Genomic DNA, 10548 nt, shown 5'->3' on the forward strand with positions numbered 1-10548 from the left:
GGGGAGGCTGTTATAGCAGCAATGTTCCAACATCTAGTGGAAAGCCTTCCCAGAAGAGTGGATGCTGTTATAGCAGCAAAGGGGGGGACCAACCTCATATTAATCCCCATGATTTTAGAATGAGATGTTCGACGAGCAGGTGTCCATATACTTTTGGTCATGTAGTGTATCATACTAAATGGATGATGGACATCCACAAATTAACACATGCCAAAGGAAATAGGAAAATAGAGCTATTTGGCAGAGCACACCAGTGGTGGGTTCGGTGTTAAAATGAGAATGTATGAGCAGAAAATAACCCCATACCTACTGTAAAATATGGTGGATGAGAATGTATGAGCAGAAAATAACCCCATACCTACTGTAAAATATGGTGGATGAGAATGTATGAGCAGTAAATAACCCCATACCTACTGTAAAATATGGTGGATGAGAATGTATGAGCAGTAAATAACCCCATACCTACTGTAAAATATGATGGATGAGAATGTATGAGCAGAAAATAACCCCGTACCTACTGTAAAATATGGTGGATGAGAATGTATGAGCAGTAAATAACCCCATACCTACTGTAAAATATGGTGGATGAGAATGTATGAGCAGAAAATAACCCCATACCTACTGTAAAATATGGTGGATGAGAATGTATGAGCAGAAAATAACCCCATACCTACTGTAAAATATGGTGGATGAGAATGTATGAGCAGTAAATAACCCCATACCTACTGTAAAATATGGTGGATGAGAATGTATGAGCAGTAAATAACCCCATACCTACTGTAAAATATGGTGGATGAGAATGTATGAGCAGTAAATAACCCCATACCTACTGTAAAATATGGTGGATGAGAATGTATGAGCAGTAAGGTGAATGCACCAATTTGTAAGTCGCTCTGGATAAGAGCGTCTGCTAAATGACTTAAATGTTAAATGGTAAATGTTAAATAACCCCATACCTACTGTAAAATATGGTGGATGAGAATGTATGAGCAGAAAATAACCCCATACCTACTGTAAAATATGGTGGATGAGAAGGTATGAGCAGAAAATAACCCCATACCTACTGTAAAATATGGTGGATGAGAATGTATGAGCAGTAAATAACCCCATACCTACTGTAAAATATGGTGGATGAGAATGTATGAGCAGTAAATAACCCCATACCTACTGTAAAATATGGTGGATGAGAATGTATGAGCAGTAAATAACCCCATACCTACTGTAAAATATGGTGGATGAGAATGTATGAGCAGTAAGGTGAATGCACCAATTTGTAAGTCGCTCTGGATAAGAGCGTCTGCTAAATGACTTAAATGTTAAATGTTAAATGTTAAATAACCCCATACCTACTGTAAAATATGGTGGATGAGAATGTATGAGCAGTAAATAACCCCATACCTACTGTAAAATATGGTGGATCTTTGATGTTATGGGGCTATTTTGTATGCACTGGTCCTGGGAACCCTTGTCAAGGTCTACGGCATCATTAATTTTACCCAGAACCAGGACATTTTAGCCAAAAACCTGGTTGCCTCTTCCAGGAGACTGAAACGTATCCTCAGCAAGACAAAAACACGATGCAGACATGAAAATCCACATTTCTGTTTTTTAATTGGCCACAAAATCCAGATTTTGAAATGGCCATCTCATTCTCCGGACTTGAAACCCACTGAAAATAAACTAATTGCATTAGTATAAAATGATCTAATTTCCAAATGTTCTTAAGCGTACAATATAGCTCAGTATTTGAATTATTTATTTATTTTCATCTTTATCAAGGGTGTCAATAATTTTGGACCCCACTGTATATCAGGTTTCTAGCAGGTCAGTCTCACTAGTCAACAGCTCATTCTTGTTCCTACTATGTTGTTGGATATGAAGTAGGGGGTCTTTGACTTGGATGCTTCATATTTAAACAGGTTTCCTTTTTACACAGCACTCTTAAGTTTGGTCTCGAGACCATAAGGGTTTAGTCATTTCGACTATTCTCACACAATGTGGTCCTTCTGTAGCTCAGTTGGTAGAGCATGGCGCTTGTAACGCCAGGGTAGTGGGTTCGATTCTCGGGACCACCCATACATAGAATGTATGCACACATGACTGTAAGTCCCTTTGGATAAAAGCGTCTGCTAAATGGCATATATTATTACCACAGCCAGCAGGTGAGATACAAATGATATCTAAGGATGTGGGGAATATCCAGCTATTGTGAGATTATTGTGTATTGGTATTCATTTTGAGAAAGGAAAATAACCTCTGTTTCATTAGCAAGCATATTTTGTAAGGTCAGGAACAAGGTCCTATGGGGGACCTAAGGGTTTAGCAACATTGTTAATTTAGAGTTAACGTCACACAACAACGAATCTCACGATATGGCAGTAAGTAAAATTAGTTACAGTAGGCTATATCTTGTCAAACATTTCGTCCTTCATCTCCCTGGTGTATTATAAATATGTCTGACATGCCAAGACTGAGTGCAATCCCTTCTCATTAGGAGTATGAAAGTGTTGGCCTAATCAACGATAAGATGTTCATATGCCATCCCCCTTAGCCCCGTGTATGAATGTGAGCACGTAATCAGAGGGGACCGGAGACACCGCCAGGCATCCAGACCTGAGTTCAGTCATTTCAAATACTTTAGTTGTGCTTGACTGAGTTTGACGGATGTAATGGAACCAATGGGAAAAGTCCCAAAAGTGCAAACTCAGCCCACCTGGCACTCAAACACCCTAAAGCAAAAGGGTGTCTTTCCTAGCCAGTGGCTTACTCTGTGGGGAAGGAGGCACCCTCTGTGTCCCCCAAGGATTTGATTGCCACGCAATCATTTTAAAAGGTTGTCATCTGAAGTTGATGTCGATGTTTTTGCAGATACGTAGCTAACCAACTAGGCATGGGGCAAGAGGGTTTGAAACCCGACACTCCAGTTCCGGAAGGCTGTGGGTTCCTCGGAATATCCTCTTCTGCATTCTACATTCTATCTCCTCGGCTCCCCTTCATGCTCTGTCCGAGAATGATTTCACTGCTTGATCATATCAAGCCCTTTTTTTAGTAGACAGCATTGGCGGAAGGCAGCTTCCAATCCAAACATATCTGGGTTCAAATAGTATTTGAAATAATTGAACATACTTTCTCTGTGCTTGATTGAGCTTACCTGGCTTTAATCGACCAACATAATACTCCCAAACTGCAAACCCTGCACCAACCTACACTCCAGGCAGGCAAAAGCAAACGCTTAAAGTGTTTGAATGATTTCAAATGGTATTTGAACCCAGGTGTGAATCCAAGCCCTGCCTGGCATCTATAGAGGGTTCAATTCCAAGACTGAGACGCTGTCCTCTTCATGGTTGTTAATCAGGGAACGACATCAATGTTCTTCTGGAACATTCATTTTTATTTTAGTAATAACTCATGTTATGTATAGTATATAGCAGGGGCGCAACGTTCATTGGGGACGGGGGAGCATTATGATCCCCCCCCACACACATTCTGAAATTGCAGTTTTGGTACCCAGAGTTTTGTTTTTTGCACTGTGATACCATAAATGGCATTAATGTGCTTTAGGACCATGCGGATGTCTCAGAGTGGTCGGACAGGCTGTGTGAAGGCAAAGCTTCTGAAAAATTGGCTGGACCAGCACAGGAGAGTTGAACTGAGGCAGCTGCTGTCAGTGTGTATGTGTTGCGCTCATTCTCCAAGTTGTAAATGCCAGCAGAGCAGAAACTGGCTACTCTTGAGTTGACTGATGTAGCTGGTAAGGTAACTGCTGTTTAACTTAACAGAAAAAAAACTAAACTGGTTTTTATTCCCAGTGCTGAGCGAGTAGTGTAACTGAGATGTAACTTTAGCTAATGTTTCATCCCCTCTTGACTGAGGTGAATGAATTAGCTAGCTAGTAGCTACCACAACCAGTTCAGCTCCAGCCTGTAGCTATCTGTCAGATAACGATATGAAGTGTCCATTATTACTATCAAACAGCTGTTGTTTATATCCTTTTTTCCCATTTCAGCAGAAGTAAATGAACTTAGCTAGCTTTCGCCAGTTGATGTACCGTTTGAGAGAGAGCTGGCAAAAAATAGGTATTCTTTTCATTCACATTAGCCCTGAATCAAACGTTTAAACCAGAGGCCTAATTAAGCGATAATTCAGATGTTTTTTTAGAGTCAGTATAGCAATGTAATGTTATTGATTTGTCCGTTTTCCTAGCTAATTCCCTACTTTTCACACTGACACAGTGTTAAGCAGCTCTACAGGCTTCACTGTCATGGTGCACCATCAGTACACAAATCCAATTTTATTGGTGACACACATATTTAGCAGATGCTATTGCGGGTGTAGCGAAATGCTTGTGTTCCTAGCTCCAACAGTGCAGTAATATCTAACAACTCACAACAATACACACAAATCTAAAAGTAAAATAATGGAATTAAGAAATATATAAATATTAGAACAAGCAATGTTGGAGTGGCATGGACTAAAATACAGTAGAATAGAATACAGTATAAACAGTTGAAGACGGAAGTTTACATACACCTTACACATACACCAAATACATTTAAACTCCTTTTTTCACAATTCCTGACATTTAATCCTAGAAAAAATTCCTTGTTTTAGATCAGTTAGGGTCACTACTTTATTTTAAGAATGTGAAATGTCAGAATAATAGTCGAGAGATGTCACACCCTGTCCTTAGTTATCTTTGTTTTCTTTATTATTTTGGTTAGGTCAGGGTGTGACAACGGTGGTTGGTTTAGTTCTGTATTGTCGAGGTGTTTTTCTCCTGTCTAGGGTTTTTGTATATCTATGGGGTTTTAGTATGTCTAGGTATATGTAGGTCTATGGTGGCCTGAATTGGTTCCCAATCAGAGATAGCTGTTTATCGTTGACTGATTGGGGATCCTATTTAGGTTGCCATTTTACATTTTGGTTTTTGTGGGTTATTGTCTATGTGTAGTTGCACGTCTTTGTTATTTTGTTAGTTTGTTTAGTGGTCTTTGTTAATTAAAGAAGATGTATTCATATCACGCTGCGCCTTGGTCTCCTCGTTATGACGAACGTGACATGAGAAGGATTTATTTCAGCTTTTATTTCTTTCATCACATTCCCAGTGGGTCAGAAGTTTACATACACTCGATTAGTATTCGGTAACATTGCCTTTAAATGGTTTAACTTTGGTCAAATGTTTTGGGTAGCCTTCCACAAGCTTCCCACAATAAGTTGGGTGAATTTTGGCCCATTCCTCCTGACAGAGCTGGTGTAATTGAGTCAGCTTTGAAGGCCTCCTTGCTCGCACACGCTTTTTCAGTTCTGCCCACACATTTTCTATAGGTTGAGGTCAGGGCTTAGTTATGGCCTCTTCAATATCTTGACTTTGTTGTCCTTAAGCCATTAACACCCCAGCAGTCCAACAATCTAAGCTAATATGCCCTCAATCTCACACAAATTATCAAGGAAACCACCAGGTACAACCCAAAATCCGTAAACATGGGCACCCTCGTAGATATTATCCTGACCAACTTGCCCTCCAAATACACCTCTGCTGTTTTCAATCAGGATCTCAGCGATCACTGCCTCATTGCCTGCATCCGTGATGGGTCCGCGGTCAAACGACCACCCCTCATCACTGTCAAACGCTCCCTAAAACACTTCTGCGAGCAGGCCTTTCTAATCGACCTGGCCCAGGTATCCTGGAAGGATATTGACCTCATCCCGTCAGTCGAGGATGCCTGGTCGTTCTTTAAAAGTAATTTCCTCGCCATCTTAAATAAGCATGCCCCTTTCAAAAAATCTAGAACTAAGAACAGACATAGGCCTTGGTTCACTCCAGACCTGACTGCCCTTGACCAGCACAAAAATATCCTGCAATAGCATCGAATAGTTCCCGCGATATGCAACTGTTCAGGGAAGTCAGGAACCAATACACACAGTGAGCCAGGAAAGCAAAGGCTAGCTTTTTCAAATAGAAATTTGCATCCTGTAGCTCTAACTCCAAAAAGTTTTAATAATTTTTAAAAATTTTACCCCTTTTTTTTCTCCCCAATTTCGTGGTATCCAATTGTTGTAGTAGCTACTATCTTGTCTCATCACTACAACTCCCGTACGGGCTCGGGAGAGACGTCCTCCAATACACAACCCAACCAGCCGTACTGCTTCTTAACACAGCGCACATCCAACCAATGTGTCGGCGCACTGCGCCGGGCCCGCCACGCCACGCCACAGGAGTCACTGGTGCGCGATGAGACAAGGACATCCCTACCGACCAAGCCCTCCCTAACCCGGACAACACTAGGCCAATTGTGCGTCGCCCCACAGACGTCCCGGTCGCGGCCGGTTATGATAGAGCCTGGGCGCGAACCCAGGGACTCTGATGGCACAGCTGGCGCTGCCGTACAGCGCCCTTAACCACTGCGCCACCCGGGAGGCCCGTGAGACTGTAAAGTCCATGGAGAACAAGAGCACCTCCTCCCAGCTGCCCACTGCACTGAGGCTAGGCGACACGGTCACCGATAAATCCATGATAATCGAAAATGGCATTAAGCATTTCTCTACAGCTGGCCATGCTTTCTTCCTGGCTACCCCAACCCCGGCCAACAGCTCCGCGCCACTCTCAGCTACTTGCCCGAGCCTCCCCAGCTTCTCCTTCACCCAAATCCAGATTGCAGATGTTCTGAAAGAGCTGCAAAACCTGGACCCGTACAAATCAGCTGGGCAAGAACATCTGGACCCTCTCTTTCTAAAATGATCCGCCGCCATTGTTGCAACCCCTATTAACAGTCTGTTCAACCTCTCTTTCATTTCGTCCGAGATCCATAAAGATTGGAAAGCTGCCGCGGTCATCCCCCCCTTCAAAGGGGGTGACACTCTAGACCCAAACTGTTACAGACCTATATCCATCCTGCCCTGCCTTTCTAAAGTCTTAGAAAGCCAAGTTAATAAACAGATCATTGACCATTTAGAATCCCACCGTACCTTCTCCACTGTGCAATCCGTTTTCCGAGCTGGTCACGGGTGCACCTCAGCCACGCTCAAGGTACTAAATGATATCATAACCGCCATTGATAAAAGACAGTACTGTGTAGCCGTCTTCGACCTGGCCAAGGCTTTCAACTCTGTCAATCACTGTATTCTTATCGGCAGACTCAATAGCCATGGTTTCTCTAATGACTGCCTCGCCTGGTTCACTTTGCAGACAGAGTTCAGTGTGTCAAATCGGATGGCATGTTGTCCAGACCTCTGGCAATCTCTATGGGGGTACCACAGGGTTCAATTCTCGGGTCGACTCTTTTCTCTGTATATATCAATGATGTCACTCTTGCTGCGGGCGATTCCCTGATACACCTCTACGCAGACAATACCATTCTGTATACCATTCTGCCCCTCTTTGGACACTGTGCTAACTAACCTCCAAACAAGCTTCAATGCCATACAGCACTCCTTCCGTGGCCTCCAACTGCTCTTAAACCCTAGTAAAACCAAATGCATGCTTTTCAACCGTTCGCTGCCCGCATCTGCCCACCCGACTAGCATCACTACTCTGGACGGTTCTGACCTAGAATACGTGGACAACTACAAATACCTAGGTGTCTGGCTAGACTGTAAACTCTCCTTCCAGACTTATATCAAACATCTCCAATCCAAAATCAAATCTAGAATCGGATTTCTATTTTGCAACAAAGCCTCCTTCACTCACACCGCCAAACTTACCCTAGTAAAACTGACTATCCTACCAATCCTCGACTTCGGCGATGTCATCTACAAAATAGCTTCCAATACTCTACTCAGCAAATTGGATGCAGTCTATCACAGTGTCATCCGTTTTGTTATCAAAGCGCCTTATACCACCCACCATTGCGACCTGTATGCTCTAGTCAGCTGGCCCTCGCTAGGCTGCAGGTCATTTACAAGTCTATGCTAGGTAAAGCTCCGCCTTATCTCAGCTCACTGGTCACGATAACAACACCCACCCGCAGCACGCGCTCCAGCATTGGTCATCCCCAAAGCCAACACCTCCTTTGGCCGCCTTTCCTTCCAGTTCTCTGCTGCCAGTGACTGGAACGAATTGCAAAAATCGCTGAAGCTGGAGACTTACATTTCCCTCACTAACTTTATCAGCTATCTGAGCAGCTAACCGATCGCTGCAGCTGTACATAGTCCATCTGTTAACAGCCCACCCAATCTACCTACCTCATCCCCATATTGTTTTTATTTACTTTGCTGCTCTTTTGCACACCAGTATCACTACTTACACACCATCATCTGCTCATAATCATCTGCATATCTATCACTCCAGTGTTAATCTGCTAAATTGTAATTACTTTGCTACTATGGCCTATTTATTGCCTTACCTCCTCATGCCATTTGCACACACTGTATATAGACTTTATTTTTTCTTCTATTGTGTTGACTGTACGCTTGTTGATTCCATGTAACTCTGTGTTGTTGTTTCTATCACACTGCTTTGCTTTATCTTGGCCAGGTCGCAGTTGTAAATGAGAACTTGTTCCAACTGACCTACCAGGTTAAATAAAGGTGAAATAAAAATGTTTAAAAATGTTAAAATCCTGATGGGTCGCATCACTGCCTGGTATGGCAACTGCTCGGCACGACAGAGGGTAGTGCATACGGCCTAGTACATCACCGGGGCCAAGCTACCTGCCATCCAGGACGTAAATACCAGGCAGTGGCAGAAGAAGGCGATAAAAATTGTCAAAAATTCCAGCCACCCTAGTCATAGACGGTTCTATCTGCTACCGCACAGCAAGCGGTGCCGGAACACCAAGTCTAGGTCCAAGAGGCTTCTAAACAGCTTCTACCCCCAAGCCATAAGACTCCTGATCAGCTAATCAAATGGCCACCCAGAAAATCTGCAGGCGGTGCAGTTGCCGTACCAGGCGGTGATACAGTCCGACAGGATGTTCTTAATTGTGTATCTGTGAAAGTTTGTGAGTGTCTATGGGCCAAGCCAAATTTGTTCAGCCTCCTGAGGTAGAAGAGGTGCTGTTGCACCTTCTTCACCCCACTGTCTGTGTGGGGGGGCCATTTCAGATCGTAAGCGATGTGTACGCCGAGGAACTTGAAGCTTTCTACCTTCTCCCCTGCGGTCCTGTCAATGTGGATAGGGCCGTGCTCCCTCTGCTTTTTCCTGAAGTACACCATCAGCTCCTTCATTTTGTTGACATTGAGGGAGAGGTTCTTTTCCTGGCACCAATCCCCCAGGACCCTCACATCCTCCCTGTAGGCTGTCTCGTCATTGTTGGTAGTCAGGCCTACTATAGTTGTGTCATCTGCAAACTTTATGATTGAGTTGGAGGTGTGTGTGGCCACGCAGTCATGGTTGAACAGGGATTACAGGAGGGGGCTGAGCACACACCCTTGTGGGGCCCCTGTGTTGTGGATCAGTAAATTGGCGGTGTTGTTTCCTACCTTTACCACTTTGGGGTTGCCCATCAGGAAGTCCAACACCCAGTTGCACATTACAGGTTTCAGACCCAGTTCCCCGAGCTTGATGATAAGCTTGGAGGGTACTATGGTGTAGAAGACTGAGCTATAGTCAATGAACAGCATTCTTACATTCCTCTTGTCCAGATGGAATAGGGCAGTGTGCAGTGTAATGGCGATTGCATCGTCTGTGGATCTATTGGGGCGGTAAGCAAATTTACTTCTGTTTTCAAACCTTTCCCGTGTGAGTAAAAACAAATAAAAAAGTGGAGGGAAAGTTTTGTGGGGAGAGAGGCTGAAATTTGATATAGAGGATGTCTTAATAAAACACAGTTTCAGTGTTGTTAGATTTGTTAGGCTATTGGCTAAAGGTACAGCACAATATTGATTATTGAATTACCTTGATGACGGGGGGCAGTTTTGCGTACCCACCCACTTATTAAACCAAAATTGCAACCCTTGTATATAGTTCAGTTTTTAAGAAACTGAAAATGTATAATGTCGTAAAGGACATTTTGGTTGTGTCACTTTAATTCACTTTTATGGATCATGATCTGCGAGCTAGCCCATCTCATCTGGATGGTTCAGTAATGAACTATAAATACTTGACCTAAAGTAACTCTGGTTGGCAGGATGTACTTTATTCCACTATGTGGCTGATGTGACTCCAGATTAACTGTATCGTTAGTAAGCCACAGAAGAATTTACAGAGCATTCGGAAAGTATTCAGCCACCTCAACTTTTTCCACATTTTGTTATGTTACAGCCTTATTCTGAAATGGATTAAATAATTGTTATTCCTCATCAATCTACACACAAAACCTCATAATGACAACATGAAAACAGGTTTTTAGAGATATTTGCAAATGAATTAAATAAAAAAACAGAAATACCTTATTTACTTAAGTATTCAGACCCTTTGCTATGTATGAGACTTGAAATTGAGCTCAGGTGCATCCTGTTTCCATTGATCATCCTTAAGATGTTTCTACAACTTGATTGGAGTCTACTTGTGGTAAATTCAATTGATTGGACATGATTTGGAAAGGCACACACCTGTTTATATAACCCAATAGAACATGTAAGGGCCTCCCGAGTGGTGCAGCGGTCTAA

General features: G+C 43.0%; 1 long non-coding RNA gene across 1 annotated transcript; it reads right to left on the reverse strand.

Annotated features, from left to right (window-relative positions):
- Positions 1-285: 285 nt before the first annotated feature.
- LOC127908527 (uncharacterized) lies at positions 286-1492 on the reverse strand. The gene is made up of 4 exons (XR_008067564.1): positions 1347-1492; positions 1061-1216; positions 671-826; positions 286-462 (listed from the first exon to the last, which is right to left on the reverse strand). It is a non-coding gene; the product is annotated as an uncharacterized LOC127908527 (long non-coding RNA).
- Between the last annotated feature and the right edge of the window lie 9056 nt (positions 1493-10548).

Source organism: Oncorhynchus keta, chromosome 17 (genome assembly GCF_023373465.1).
Source record: "Oncorhynchus keta strain PuntledgeMale-10-30-2019 chromosome 17, Oket_V2, whole genome shotgun sequence".
Lineage (NCBI taxonomy): Eukaryota > Metazoa > Chordata > Actinopteri > Salmoniformes > Salmonidae > Oncorhynchus > Oncorhynchus keta.